The sequence below is a fragment of the Schistocerca gregaria genome, chromosome 2 (genome assembly GCF_023897955.1).
Source record: "Schistocerca gregaria isolate iqSchGreg1 chromosome 2, iqSchGreg1.2, whole genome shotgun sequence".
NCBI lineage: Eukaryota > Metazoa > Arthropoda > Insecta > Orthoptera > Acrididae > Schistocerca > Schistocerca gregaria.
In genome coordinates this window covers 209,196,890-209,213,256 of record NC_064921.1, presented here as the reverse complement: position 1 = coordinate 209,213,256, position 16,367 = coordinate 209,196,890, and the positions used below count along the sequence as shown (strand labels likewise).

The window sequence follows — 16,367 nt, the reverse complement described above, 5'->3', positions numbered from 1 at the left end:
TAATATCTGCATTCATATCTTTGTCATCGATGGACGAAGACTACGGTGGCAGAGAACATGCAATTGTAGGTTTAATAGCTAGGCCGCAAGAGGCGGTATCTGTTTCATGCAATGCGGCCTCCCAGCGAAATTCAAGGATGGCAACGTAACCGGCTACAGAGCAGAATAACGTGAACTTCATCTGGCCGATATATCTTGGCTGATGGAGAACTTTCGTGAAACTGGGCGGAAACTCTCAAAAAACTGCTCGCTCTACAAATATCATCTGAAACCTGGGCAACAAAGGCGAGTATCAATAGCTCACACTAAGATGGCCCACATCACCATTGTGACTAATATAGTGAGATTATAATACGAGGTGTTCCAAGAGCAATGGTCTGTGCTCATGGATGTGAGAGGAACGATCATTCGAAGCTAAAACGATTAGTAAACATTGGCCCTAGAATGCGTAGCTTAACAAAACTCTACTACTGGAACTTTTTGCTTTCCACATTTTGTGAGCTGGTAGAACAAAACAAGAAAAACTTGTCTAGTAAGCATGAGATCCAAATTGGATACCTTAAGAGCTCTTGACCACTTATTCAGTAGAGGTTGAACAAATGCTCCTAGCTCGCAAGGTAATCATTTTAGAGTACATGTCTACTAGACTTTTTTGATTCGAATGATCGTTCCTGTCATACCCTGAATATTACCATACCTCCTGGGATTTTCTGTGCGAAAGGAAGTTACGTTTTGCAGATAGCAATATTCAGACGCAGTGTATAAACTGCCTTGTGATGAACGTTGCTTTTGAGATGTCGCTGACAGTGTCGTTCGTTCACATTATTGTACGGCTGCTACCTGCGTGCTAATGACTATCTAACATGGAGGTCGTCTGTGAATAATGTCTATAGCTTGAAGCAAAAGGGTAACCAGCTCTTCTGGAATGTGTTATGTCTCTTATAACCCCCCCCCCCCCCCCACCACCACCACCACCACCACCACCACCCCACAAAAAGAAATCCTTGGGATGTCAGCTACATTTCTAAAACAACAGTCATCAAACAGCTGTTTGAACACTATCTCTTAACATTACTGGTATCAAAACCTTCACGGACCTGCAATGCGGAAATGGCGCACTATGTCGTTTTCACACATAAAATTAGTCCACCTCTTCTACACTCCCAAAAATTTCGTATACTCTGTGATGAACGTATGGGGTTGCTATTCTGTTATCCTACGCAACGGATTAATCTGAGATATACCCTTTACCCTGTGGCTCCTGCAAGATGCAATTTCCACCCCCACACTACTACAGAAGTCAGACAGACGCTCCTAACGTTCTAAAGAGAAATGCCTGAAAAACTTTCAGCAATAAACATCTTCTGCAGTCGTCCGCTGTAAGGAAATGACACAAAAATTCACAAACATTTTTACGTAGCTAGTGGGATACTTGAGTACTGGAGTAGTGCTAGTTAGTGTAAGAAAAACATGAAACTAACGAACTTATTATTTATTTTGCTAAGACTCTGAGAAATCGCAATGGCACTTTTAGTAATGCACTGAACACGTTATTTCCTGGTTCTTTGGGGAACGTGAAGTTACCTCTTAAGGATAGAATTCGCTAATGAAATTTCTATACAAAGTTTAAGATTGTTATTGACTTGGCAGAATGGTTGAGAGCCACGCCTATTCAACTTTAATAATTGTCCGTTAGAATGTTGCTAGGTATGGGCGAGGCTGTCGCGTGTGAAATTCTGTGAAGTGTACTGTTGTGGGGCTCGCAATAACTGTAGCGTACACCACCACAAGCTGCGATGACTGCTGTCAGCGCCACTCGTTCCTGACAAATAACTCTCGTTCTATCTAGATTGACCTTCGCCAATCAAACTCTCCCTATGCCTTGATGAAGTCAAGGACTCCTATTCGCCCCTAGTCTAACTACTGGCATGGTACACCGAACAGATAACCAGTCCACCGCAATGCCACTCAAAGTTCGCTCGCAGGCGATTAACTATAACTCTGTTTACACCGCACAATAAGTGTGTCGGCTAACACAGTGAACAAAGCTTAATCGCAAGGACTCAATTTAGAGTCGCACTTCGATTCACTCTCGACAGAGGTGCTCTCCCAGTGAAGTACTGAGGAGAGACTTGTTCCTCGCTCTTTGAGTACACGTATGAGCGCGCCCGCTCTCGTTAGGCGTTCTCGCTCCAAGAGCAACAACGGAACGGCCCCTCTCCACACCAGACGTGAAGGGGCATATCTTTCAGTCTTTTAAGTTACTCCTTCATCTCAAGGAGTCAGAAATATAGTCTACCAATCAGCATTGCTCTTCTAAAACGGGAGAATGACGTTTCGTTTAAGGTGACCAATCCGGAAATCTGTAGTATCGGCGTTTGGCGTTTGCTGTCTCCCTGTGAAAATCTCTGAAACTGCGTGCTATGAGTAAAGAATGCGTAAACTGGCCGCTCCCACACAATGTAGCCGAATTTACTTTCAAGCCGAACATGGGGTCGTCCTTTCACTCGGGCAAACGCTGTCTGCTGTAAGGGCGGTCACCGGCCGACGTAGATGGGTTGGGACCGGCCTCCTGGCGCGCGGTTGCCTCTCTCGAATTAAAAGCTCCTGTGACCGTCGTGTCTGGAATATGTGTGTGTACGCCAGCCTCGAGTATTTCAACCACGGTGCGCACTTGCGATTTATTAGTTATTTGCATATCGTTTACATGAATTCATACAACATTGACTTTATCTTATCGAGTTTGGGTTCGAATGAAGCGCCTTGATGTGCGGAATATGATTGTGAGGGCGGAATATGTAAGCAATGAAGGTCAGAAGACCACGACGTCTTACAATACATAGCTTCCTTACGCCGTGCATACATGTATACAAAAACGCTCTTGCATTTCAGAAATATTAGCTTGCAGTAATGACGGCCATAATGAAGAATATTAAATAAAATACACAGGTACACTGAGGGAAGAAACAGTGTTTAAACTTCGTCATACTCTAGCTGTGTTGAGCTTCCAGTAATGAACCTCGCAGTAAACTGATAGTCAGTTCTTCGCCGAGTAGTCATCTCTGGCAGATCATTGTTAGCTACGCTACCCTTCTCACCGCACTTGCCCTGTTTGTGAGGCAGTTTCAGATCCGAATCGTAACATTTGGTATAAAGATTTTTTTTCTATTCTTTATATGATAAAGGGACAGTCAAGGACGCTAATTTTAATGGGTGCCACTTTAGCATCATTGAGCAATTTTTGTCATGTAATTTTAGTTAGTATTTTGAAGTGTTCCAAAAATAAAGAAAATTAAATAATTATTGTTTAGTAGTAAATTATAATCTTTGAAGATTTTGTGTGTTCGCCGGCCGCGGTGGCCGTGCGGTTCTGGTGCTGCAGTCCGGAACCGCGAGGCTGCTACGGTCGCAGGTTCGAATCCTGCCTCGGGCATGGGTGTGTGTGATGTCCTTAGGTTAGTTAGGTTTAAGTAGTTCTAAGTTCTAGGGGACTTATCACCTAAGATGCTGAGTCCTATAGTGCTCAGAGCCATTTGAATTTTGTGTGTTCAGAATTTTACATGTACAACTACATTACATTTTTGTTTATCAGAAGATTATACTTATATTAAAATACTACCTTCACTATGTTTTGTTTAATGCTACATTTTATGTGGGGCCATCAAAATTTTCCTCTTGTGTGTCACATGTTAAATTGTCAGTATCGTATAAATGCAAAGCACCAGTTTGCTTTTGTTCTACAATATTGTAGAACAAAAATAAACTGGTGCTTTTCATTTATTATAATGTTGTTCTACCAAGAACCGACAGAAGGTTCTGTTAACGTGTCAATATCATCTTCAACATCACTTTCATCACTGCTGATGCAGTCTATGCTACCTCTGGTGGCTGTAAAAAATTTCATACCTGTCTCTGACGATGCACATTTACAGTATGTTGTGCAAGGTGAATTATAAGATTTGCAACTGCAGTTACATCTAGTTGAGGCTGCCCGTGAGCCATTTTCCAAGGAGACATTGCACAAGACGACAACTGTTCTCCTGATTTCCAGTAAATGACTTGCAAATAAAATCGTTTTATGTGGTTTTGCAGGACTTTATCTGTTGGTGGAAGTGATTTTAAATTAGAAAAGATTTCTCTTTTGGTTTTAAGCAGTTAGTGTCTTAGTTTAGTCAATGATTCACATGGTCTATCATTACACAAAAGTGAAAAAAGTTTATATCCAGCTGTCATTATTTGATAATGACCAATGTAAATTTCGCCTGTTGATCCAAGACAAAATCTTCATGTACCTGCTACAAGGTTCCAGCAACAGCGTTGCCTTTTCGGAATGAGTAAGAGACAAAATCACATGCTCTTAAACTGTGTACTGCAAGTATATTCTTACACTCGTCAGCCAGATTACTAGCACCTCCTTTAATGTCAGCTGCCTGCCCATTAAATCTCTTCATAGTAGAAAAGTGGTGTAACATTAGCTTCCTCGTCAGCTAATAACGACTAACTTCTACTTATTCACCAAATGTAGTTGATTATGTCAGTACTCGATGGAGGATAGAAAATCAGTAAGCTGTTCCTTATTTTGGATACTGCTTAAAACAATATTTCGCTTAGGTAATGTAGATGTCTATGTCAGGAAAATTTGTTTCACAGCACCAGCAGATAGGCGTCTTTCTCTGATGGCCCTAAGCACTATGACGTCTTTCTCATTCATGATTTTTATAGATGGAGTCTCGTAATTATCAAAAACAATAAATGTGTCATAATCTCCTTTCATAGCATTTGTCGTGATGGAGTGGAGGAGAGACGCATTTCGTACGATACATCAAAGCATTGCGATCAATGATCTTAACATCTGAGACTTAACTAATGGACTAGTGACAGCAAGTTCCTTTAACAGAGCTATTATTGCTGTATTCATCAAATAATGACAGCGGAACTGCATACAGTTCATATTTAAGAATGTCTAACAAATTGATATTCCGTTGTTGTGAGATAACTAATAAGCGAGCATATATCTTATCTGAATCATAAATTTGTTTATTTTTTTCCAACTGTAATGGTTCTAATGGCTCTGAGCACTATGCGACTTAACTTCTGAGGTCATCAGTCGCCTAGAACTTAGAACTACTTAAACCTAACTAACCTAAGGACAACACACACATCCATGTCCGAGGCAGGATTCGAACCTGCGACCGTAGCGGTCGCGCGGTTCCAGAGTGTAGCGCCTAGAACCGCTCGGCTATCACGGCCGGCTGGCTACTGTTCCTCTTGATATATCAAACATTAAGTCCACTGGCATGGCTACTTCATTACATGTTTACTGTGAAAGTAACCATTCACCTATTTGAATAAGAGACAGCGTAATCGCTACAAGAAACCCTTTCGCCTTCCCACAGCGAATGTAACTTTGTTCAGCAAACTAGTCAAGAAGTACAGAATTTCATAATCCGGTATTGTGTTGACATGCGTCTTTTCTTATAAGAATTTTCATATCTTCTGGCAATGTTGCACTTCTGGTACATGAATTGTCATATACTTAGTATAATTCGAATGGCCGGCTGCAAAAATATTTGGAAACGTACGTTTTCAGCAATGCGTTTCCGACAACCAGTTTTCTCTTTTTTGCGATTTTATGAAAAGAAGGGTTATTATTACTGGGTAAGTAAGCATATTTATTCATAAACTACCGGTAGGATTATCTCAAATTATTTCCAACTTCCTTTGAAGTCTGTCCATATTAGAAAGATAAGTAGTGACGAAAGTACGAAGGAAAGCTGTCTCTACCATACGTAAACGCCTGCTTTTGGCCGTTCTTCGCCTGACAACATATTGGGAACATACATAAGAAAAAAAGTAACAACAGTCATAGGTCAATTATATATAATTTTCCGGGGAATATGAATCTGCAATAAAAAATAAAAGGTGTAACTTATCATTTTAAACTTCCCTACCTCCCACTCCTCTCCTAATGGGGGGAGTGGAGAATGGGGACGAAAAAATTGAAAATTGTTCTCGTCATTGTCTTACGCATTATGGGTCTAACATATTTTGTGATTCACTTTCTTTGATCGACTGCGTGATCTTCGATGTATTTCAATATCTTCAGTAAAATTGAACAGTCCACATATTATATAAGACAAACTATATGACGTTATAAAATTTTATGCTCAAGAGTGCCACAGTGACACCCTCGGGAATATGAATTCTTCAGTGTCCGTCATTCGAAAAAGAAAAAAACATTTATGCCAAATGTTGCGGCGTCACTAATTTTTACATTGATCACTACCAGACTGTGGTCTCTGCTCATGATATCTCTCCTTCACCTCATACTGATTTACTGTCACGGAATTTGTCAGCAGTGCTCGTCTACAGAAGGTACTCTTTGAAACAATTCCTCGAGATATCGTTGTACCTTGTCCTATGTCACGTAATAAGCCCTTAACTTAATCTTGTTATCATCCTTTGACTGCATCTTGTGTGCCGGTCGCGGTGGTCTCGCGGTTCTGGACGCGCAGTCCGGAACCGTGCGACTGCTGCGGTCGCCGGTTCAGATCCTGCCTCGGGCATGGATGTGTGTGATGTCCTTAGGTTAGTTAGGTTTACGTAGTTCAAAGTTCTAGGGGACTGATGACCACAGCAGTTGAGTCCCATAGTGCTCAGAGCCATTTCAACCTTTTTTTTGCATCTTGTGACATGCACTGGGCTTCAGGAACTTCAAGCATCAGTTAATTCTACTTGTGGACCTTAATTTTACAGTGTTTTGTGTTGTATTAATCCTGTGATTGCATCCTGTTACAGGCTCTGAACTTCAGGAACTTGAAGCGTCAGTTAATTCTTCTCGTGGATCATAAATTCCCCCACATACAATGATTTAATTTGTATTCTACATCTACATCTACATCCATACTCCGCAAGCCACCTGACGGTGTGTGGTGCAGGATACGCTGAGTACCTCTGTCGGTTATCCCTTCTATTCCAGTCTCGTATTGTTCGTGGAAAGAAGGATTGTCGGTATGCTTCAGTGTGGGCTCTAATCTCTCTGATTTTATCCTGATGGTCTCTTCGCGAGATATACGTAGGAGGGAGCAATATAGTGCATGATTCTTCGGTGAAGGTATGCTCTCGAAACTTTAACAAACGCCTGTACCGAGCTACTAAGCGTCTCTCCTGCAGAGTCTTCCACTGGAGTTTATCTATCATCTCCGTAACGCTTTCGCGATTACTAAATGATCCTGTAACGAAGAGCGATGCTCTCCGTTGGATCTTCTCTATATCTTCTATCAATCCTATCTGGTACGGATCCCACACTGCTGAGCAGTATTCAAGCAGTGGGTGAACAAGCGTACTATAACCTACTTCCTCTGTTTTCGGATTGCATTTCCATAGGATTCTACCAATGCATCTCAGTCTGGCATCTGCTTTACCGACGATCAACTTTATATGATCATTCCATTTTAAACCACTCCTAATGCGTACTCCCAGATAATTTATGGAATTAACTGCTTCCAGTAGCTGACCTGCTGTTTTGTAGCTAAATGATAAGGGATCAATCTTTCCATGTATTCGCAGCACATTAGACTTGTCTACATTAAGATTCAGTTGCCATTCCCTGCACCATGCGTCAATTCGCTGCAGATCCTCCTGCATTTCAGTACAATTTTCCATTGTTACAACCTCTCGATACACCACAGCATCATCTGCAAAAAGCCTCAGTGAACTTCCGATGTCATCCACAAGGTCATTTATGTACATTGTGAATAGCAACGGTCCTACGACACTCCCTTGCGGCACCCCTGAAATCACTCTTACTTCGGAAGACTTCTCTCCATTGAGAATGACATACTGCGTTCTGTTATCTAGGAACTCTTCAATCCAATCACACAATTGGTCTGATAGTACATATGCTCTTACTTTGTTCATTAAACGACTCTGGGGAACTGTATCGAACGCCTTGCGGAAGTCAAGAAACACGGCATCTACCTGTGGACCCGTGTCTATGGCCCACTGAGTCTCGTGGACGAACAGCGCGAGCTGGGTTTAAGACGACCGTCTCCTTCGAAACCCATGCTGATTCCTACAGAGTAGATTTCTAGTCTCCAGAAAAGTCATTATACTCGAACATAATACGTGTTCCAAAATTCTACAACTGATCGACATTAGAGATATAGGTCTATCGTTCAGCACATCTGTTCGACGTCCCTTCTTGAAAACGGGGATGACCTGTGCCCTTTTCCAATCCTTTGGAACGCTACGCTCTTCTAGAGACCTACGGTACACCGCTGCAAGAAGGGGGCAAGTTCCTTCACGTACTCTGTGTAAAATCGAACTGGTATCCCATCAGGTCCAGCGGAGTTTCCTCTTTTGAGCGATTTGAATTGTTTCTCTATCCCTGTGTCGTCTATTTCGATATCTACCATTTTGTTATTTCTGATGGCCAGTGAATACCATAACCGTAAGAGTATTTACTTACTGTAGCTTAAACTAAGTCCAGATTCAGGTCCACAGTGATTTACACACACATTCCTCCACAGCTCGAATTCAGGAAAATCAGGATGAGTGAAATGTCAACATCGACTGTATAATGGTATTTATTTATTTATATTCTTTTGCCAAATTGCACGTTATTCACAGTGACTAATTTCTGCCTGGACTCCACTGTTATGATGACAGCGATTAAATTGTATGAGGCACAAATGGCGTCACTAGGCAGAGAGTGACAACGTCCGGCGAACATCGCATGGTTCATCAGGTCTGATCAGTGAGTTACCTTCACTCGTTTCATTAATTTTTAGATAGTTCATTCACAGTCATTCCTACCACTGTTCGCAATGGCACTAATTATCTCGCCGTTGAGCCCCCTTTACCTTTCGCGGGAAAATGCTTTGTTGGCTGGGCTACCTGTACACGACTCAGCACCCACCCTGACAGCTCAACTTCCCCCACTACCTCTCTTTTCTATATCTCAAATTTCTTGTAGTTTCTGCTGCACACCTTGAGAGCTCGGGAGGAAAATAGCTTGGCCACAGCCTAGAGCATGTTTCCACAATGGATATACACTTTATAGTAGAACGTTCCAAGTTTTTAAAATAGGGGATAGTTACTGGTAGATGTAAACCTGCTGGGGGTGGGTCATAAATCGTACGTGGATAGCACAGTCGGTAAGAGTCGGTAAGAACATTGTCCACGATAGACAAAGAGTTCGGGTTCGAGTACCTTTTTGACATACAGCATATGCGTCTGCGATCGACTATAGACAACGAATTGCAACTATATGTGAATAAAAGTCGCGGACAAACTCAAATGTATTGAATAAAGCCCTCAAATAGATATACGAGTAGCTCTTTTCATCAGTTAGTGTGACAGAACTAAAATATATCTAAATTCATTTGATGGTAATACATTTTCTGTGCGTCAGGTAATACAGAAAATAAGAGAACTGAATTTACCAAGCAACCTGGCTCTCATAGATTTTGAAAAAAAGTGCGTGACAGGGCAGACAGAGAGACTCTGTGGGAAATATGGTAAAACGTGGGTACCAAAATCACTTAATAAACAACCCCAAGTGTTAGTATAATGGAATGTACACGTGACATCCGCAGTAATACTAGGGAATTGATTTTAATAAACCATAACGTCAGACTAGAGTGCATTATATCGTCCTTTCTATTTCATGCACTGATGAGCCAACACATTATGACAACCTGCTTAGTAGCTTCCTCGCCCGTCTATGGAACGAATTACTTCACTGATTCTGAGTTTCAGAGGTGGGGAGGGGGTGGGGGTTGGATTGTTTGGAGGTAGAGGCCAAACAGCGAGGTCATCGTTCTCAGCGGATTAGGATAGATTCAAAGGAACCATCCCGGCATTGGCCTGGAACGATGTAGGGAAATTACGGAAAACCTAAATCTGGATGGCCGGACGCGGGACTGAACCGTCGTCCTCCAGAATGTGAGTCCAGTGTGGCTAACGATGAGTCTCAGGGATCTGACGATTATTTGGTAGTTTTGTGGAGGTATGTGGTATTAGGTGTCTATGCAAATGTCATGCATTTCGCGTAAATAACAGACCGCTGATTTACGTAAGCGATGACTACGCATGTTTTGTGTGAGACGAAGTATTGAAGCTATGTTTGACATATTTTTGATTTGTGCTTTTTTATTTTAGCTTTTTGTCGAGGAAATTGCTTTTCATAGCGCTGTATAATAAATCTGTATTGTTTCCTTTATTTTTATTAAAACATCCCTCAGTTTCACGTTACATATCACCAATTTTCGAATGAAACCTGAATTAAATATTGGAAATTTCAGTTCTGCTATCAATACTGTTTATTCTCAACTAACGGACAGGAGGAGAACTATGTAGAACAATACTGTTTTGAGGGTTACCCAATCCTTTACATATTGTCACTTAGTTTGTAGATGATTCACCACTTCTGGTTTTTAGGGGATTCTAGTAAGACACTGACAGCATACGAAAAGAAAGCAAAAGTTATGCGGTAATGCCCAATAGGTATCCAACACACCCAATGTAGTGGTAACGTGAGTATGACCTCGACCGACAAAAGTCACTAAGAAAACTACCGTAGTCTACGCATACTTATGGTGGTCTACGTCAGCTTACAGTAGTCTTACATATAAAGAAGAGTAACATATTAACACTCTACTATATGCTGACTACATTGTATTAACAGCAAATTCTGAAGTCAATTCATCTTTTAAAATTAACTGGAAAGGATTTCAATTTTAAGATAGCAGTAAATAAAACCAAGACATTGTCACTCCTTGGGACATGCCATCTTGGAAAGCATGAATAACTTTTTAATGTAACTGCGTATCGCCTGACAAAAATCAGGGCACATACCTCTATACTACTGTATCATCATTACTTGTTTAGCATTCTTCATCAATCCTCACATCCAACATTAAATTTGTTGTACACTCATTAATTACCGAAATTTCTGAATGAAGTATTAATGTCATATGCTTCATTTTGTTTAACCTATGTAATTGGACTTCTATAATTTTTTAGGGTGTATTGGAACGATGGCTTACAATATAGTTTTTAAGTTACCGAACTGAAGGCTAATGGTTCAAATGGCTTTGAGCACTATGGGACTTAGCTTCTGAGGTCATCAGTCCCCTAGAACTTAGAACTACTGAAACCTAACTAACCTAAGGACATCACACACATCCATGCCCTAGGCAGGATTCGAACCTGCGACCGTAGCGGTCGCGCGGCTCCAGACTGTAGCGCCTAGAACCGCTCGGCCACCCTGGCCAGTGAAGGCTAATGGTCTAAGGGTTTTAATCAAATCATCTTTTAGTATACTTAAATAAATTTAACAGAAGAAATATCCGATATTCAGCGGCATTGTGGCTTTGAGCAAACTAACCGGCGACAGATGAAAACTTGGGTCGGATCAATAGTGTGTAACTAAAGAACTGGGGCTACACGTTGCGTGTCCCAGGGATGTTCCACTGACTTAACCAGAAAGAATGACATTCATAATACGGATCAGATAACATAATTGAGTTCTGCAATAAATTTCAACTATTAAAAGCAAATACTCTGTTCAAGAATCAAAAGAGGAGGAAGTATACTAGGCCTTGTGTACGGCAAGATTTCAGTTAGATTAAATCATGGTCATACAGAGATTCCGAAATCAGATACTAGATTGTAAGGTGTACCAAGGAACAGATACTGACTCAGTTCACAATTTAGTAATGATGAAGAGTAAGCCGAAGTTTAAGAGATTAGTCAGGAAGAATCAATAAGCAAAGAAGAGGGATGCGGAAATACTCTCGAATGACGGGACACCCTTGAAGTTCTCTAAGGCTGTATATATAGCAATGAGAAATAGCTCACTAGGCGGTACAGTTGAAGAGAAACGGAAATCTCTAAAACGGGTAATCACAGAAGTTGGAAAGGAAATCGTAGGTACAAAGAAGATAACCGCGAAGAAACCTTAGGAACAGAAGAAATACTTCAGTTGATGGATGAAAGAAGGAGGTACAAAAAATGCTTAGGGAAATTGATGAATACAGAAATACAAGTCGATGAGAAATTAAATAAATAGGAAGTGCAGGAAAGATAACACGAAATGGCTGCTTGAAAAATGTGAAGAAATGGAAAAATGAATGACTGTCGGAAGGATAGACTCAGCATATAGGAAAGTCAAAGGAACCTTCTGTGAAATTAAAAGCAAAAGTGGTAACATTAAGAGCGTAACCGGAATTTCACTGTTAAATTCAGAGGAGAGAGCGGATAGGTGGAAAAAGAGTACATCGAGGGGCTCTTTGAAGGGGTAGGTTTGTCTAATGTGATAGAAGAAGAAACAAGAATCGATTTAGAAGAGATAGGGGATCCAGTATTAGAATCAGAACTTACCAGAGCTTTGGAGAAGATCAAATAAGACAACATTCTATCAGAATTTCTAAAATTTATTTGGGGAAGTGGCAACAAAACGACTATTCGTGTTAGAGAGTGGAATATATGAATCTGGCGATACACAATCAGACTTTCTGAAAAATATCACTCACACAGTTCCGAAAACTGCAAGAGCTGAGAAGTGCGAGAATTATTGCGCAATCAGCTTAACAGCTCATAATTCCAAGTAGCTGACAAGAATTATATACACAACAATGGAAAACAAAATTGAGGAGGTGTTGGATGACGATAAGTTTGGCTTTAGGAAAGCTAAAAGCACCTGAGAGGAAATTCTGACGCAAGACTAAATAATGGAATCGAGACCAAATAAAAATCAAAGGATTTGTCGATCTAAACAAAGAGTTCGACAATGTAAAATGGTGCAAGGTGATCGAAATTCTGAGAAAAAGAAGGGTAAACCATAGCGGGAGACGGATAATATACTATATGTACAAGAGCCAAGAAGGTATAATAAGAGTGGACGACCTGGAACGAAGTGCTCAGATTAAAAATAGTGTAAGATATCAATTAGGTGATGACATTGTTGTCCTGATTGAAAATGAAGAAAAAGTACATGATCTGCTGAACGAAGTGGACAGTGTGATTAGTACAGAATATGGATTGAGAGTAAATCGAAGACAGGCGAATGTAATGAGAAGAAGCAAAAAAGAGAAGAGCGAGAAACTTAACTTCAGGATTGATGGTCACGAAGTAAATGAAATTAAGTAATTGTGCTACCTAGGCTTCAAAATAACCAATGACGGGTGGAGCAAGGAAGATATCAAAAGCAGACTAGAACTGGCAAAAAGGGCATTTCTGTCCAAGAGAAGTCTACTAGTGTCAAACATATGCTTTAATTTGAGGAGGAAATTTCTGATAATGTACGTATGGTAGTGAAACGTGGACTGTGGGGAAACCGAAACAGAAGAGAATCGAAGCATTCGATATGTGGTGGTACAGGCGAATTTTGAAAATCAAGTGGACTAGTAAGGTAAGGAATGAGGATGTTTCTGCACAGAATTGGAGAGGAAAGGAATATGTGGAAAACACTGACAAAGAGAAGGTAAGGGTGACAGGATATCTGTTTAAGACATCAGGGTATAACTTTCATGGGACTAGAGGGAGCTGTAGAGGGCAAAAACTATAGAGGAAGACGTATATATGGTGTTACAAAAAGGTACGGCTAAACTTTCAGGAAACATTACTCACACACAGAGAAAGAAAAGATGTTATGTGGACATGTATACGGAAACGCTTACTTACCGTGTTAGAGCTCATTTTATTACTTCTCTTCAAATCACATTCATCATGGAATGGAAACACACAGCAACAGAACGTACCAGCGTGACTTCAAACACTTTGTTACAGGAAATGTTCAAAATGTCCTGCGTCAGCGAGAATACATGCATCCACCCTCCGTCGCATGGAATCCCTGAAGCGCTGATGCAGCCCTGGAGAATGGCGTATTGTATCACAGCCGTCCACAATACGAGCACGAAGAGTCTCTACATTTGGTACCGGGGTTGCGTAGACAAGAGCTTTCAAATACTCCCATAAATGAAAGTCAAGAGGGTTGAGGTCAGGAGAGCGTGGACGCCATGGAATTGGTCCGCCTCTACCAATCCATCGGCCACCGAATCTGTTGTTGAGAAGCATACGAACACTTCGACTGAAATGTGCAGGAGCTCCATCGTGCATGAACCACATGTTGTGTCGTACTTGTCAAGGCACATGTTCTAGCAGCACAGGTAGAGTATCCCGTGCTCCATTGAGCGTAGGTTGAAGAACATGGGGCTCAATCAAGACATCACCAACAGTGCCTTCCCAAACGTTCACAGAAAATCTGTGTTGATGACGTGATTGCACAATTACGTGCGGATTCTCGTCAGCCCACACATGTTGATAGAGAAAATTTACAATTTGATCACGTTGGAATGAAACCTCATCCGTGAAGAGAACATTTGCACTGAAATGAGGATTGACACATTGTTGGATGAACCATTCGCAGAAGTGTACCCGTGAAAGCCAATCAGCTGCTGATAGTGCCTGCATACGCTGTACATGGTACGGAAACAACTGGTTCTCCCTTAGCACTCTCCATACAGTGACGTGGTCAACGTTACCTTGTATAGCAGCAACTTCTCTGACGCTGACATTAGGGTTATCGTCAAGTGCACGAAGAATTGCCTCGTCCATTGCAGGTGTGTTCGTCGTTCTAGGTCTTCCCCAGTCGCGAGATATAGGCTGGAATGTCCGTGCTCCGTAAGACACCGATCAATTGCTTCGAACGTCTTCCTGTCGGGACACCTTCGTTCTGGAAATCTGTCTCGATACAAACGTACCGCGCCACGGCTATTGCCCCGTGCTAATCCATAAATCAAATGGGCATCTGCCAACCCCGCATTTGTAAACATTGCACTGACTGCAAAACCACGTTCGTGATGAACACTAACCTGTTGATGCTACGTACGGATGTGCTTGATGCTAGTACTGTAGAGCAAATGAGTCGCATGTCAACACAAGCACCGAAGTCAACATTAGCTTACTTCAATTGGGCCAACTGGAGGTGAATCGAGGAAGTACAGTACACAATTAGGAAACTGAAATGAGCTCTAACATGGAAATTAAGCGTTTCCGGGCACATGTCCACATAACACCTTCTCTTTATTTGTGTGTGAGGAATGTTTCTCTATGAGTCGTCAGCCGTCGGAAAGCATCGGTTTGCTTCCCATGGCGAAAAACCTGTGTTTAAAAATTGGTTTTTAAAACGGAATTTTACGTGCCCATTCGGTAGAGCTGCTCAAAAGTAGTCAAGAGCGATGTTTGTATGATCGATATGTACTAACCGGGACAGTTAAACACGAAGAATAGCAACTACACCATAACGACAGAGAAGCACTGCTGCATGACTTGAGCAGTCAGTGTGGACCAGGACAATGCTGTAGCTGCAGAAATACTAGTTGTTCTTCGTGGTAAATTGAAATTGAATAAAATCGCAAACAGCTGGTAACTGATGGTTTACTCACACTTCCCATTTCTCTGTGTCGAAGTATCATCCTACAGGTGGTATTGAGCAGATGGGCCCAGATAAGCATCGATGTGCTAACTGAATGCAGATGGAGGAGTAAAAGTATTCAAGGTTCTTAAAGGGTCGTGAACCTATTTAATACAGTCACCAACAGCAAACTAGGCCGAACCGAGATATAACATATCAGATTATAAGGGACCCTACTTTTAATAGCAAATCTAAGGAACCAGAACAATAGGTTAATAAACCGCCTAACCTGGCCTTAATGTACAGATATGCGAACATTACATTCCCTGCAGCTGGTTGTCGTGAGGGCAAAACACTGGAGACTGTTGCATTTTACTAAACTGGCGAGTTTCGCAAAACATTACTAAAACTAAAACTGCAAATATCAACCGAAACATCATACAAAACGCACCTAATGACTTAGGTAAGAAACCCGGTTTATATACTAACTGACCCGGAAATGCTTCGCAATTCCTAATATCTATGGGAATTGCATTTCGTCCTAATCTGGCATGTATCCCGGTATTATGTAAGGATGCAAATTTCGGCCCTTGTTGAGGCTTCTCCCTCTTCGAAAGTATGTAACACAAAATTATAATTAATCATAGAGAATGTGTATGAAAAAGACTCTTTTGTTTTCGTTTTTGGTTTTTATTTGTTTTTTTTTATTTTTTGTACACACTACATCTACGGAACATAAATTTTTGGTTATTTGGATACTATTTGATGAGATTGTGAATTGGTTTTTTGAACTAAAAGTTCGGAAAACCCAACATACGAATGAACAGCCCAAGTATAAAAGTTACTTACATGTTCCTTTAATCATTTTGTACGATAGGTCGTGATGTTGTGGACCGAGTCATTTTACATTCACATCACAAATTAATTTGTACATATGATTACATTA

At 41.1% G+C, this 16,367-nt stretch overlaps 1 protein-coding gene across 3 annotated transcripts in view; it reads left to right on the top strand.

Moving 5' to 3' along the window:
- LOC126336706 (lactosylceramide 4-alpha-galactosyltransferase-like) overlaps positions 1–16,367 on the top strand; it is a 112,291-nt gene that overhangs the window by 83,820 nt on the left and 12,104 nt on the right. The gene's annotated exons all lie outside the window — the stretch shown is intronic.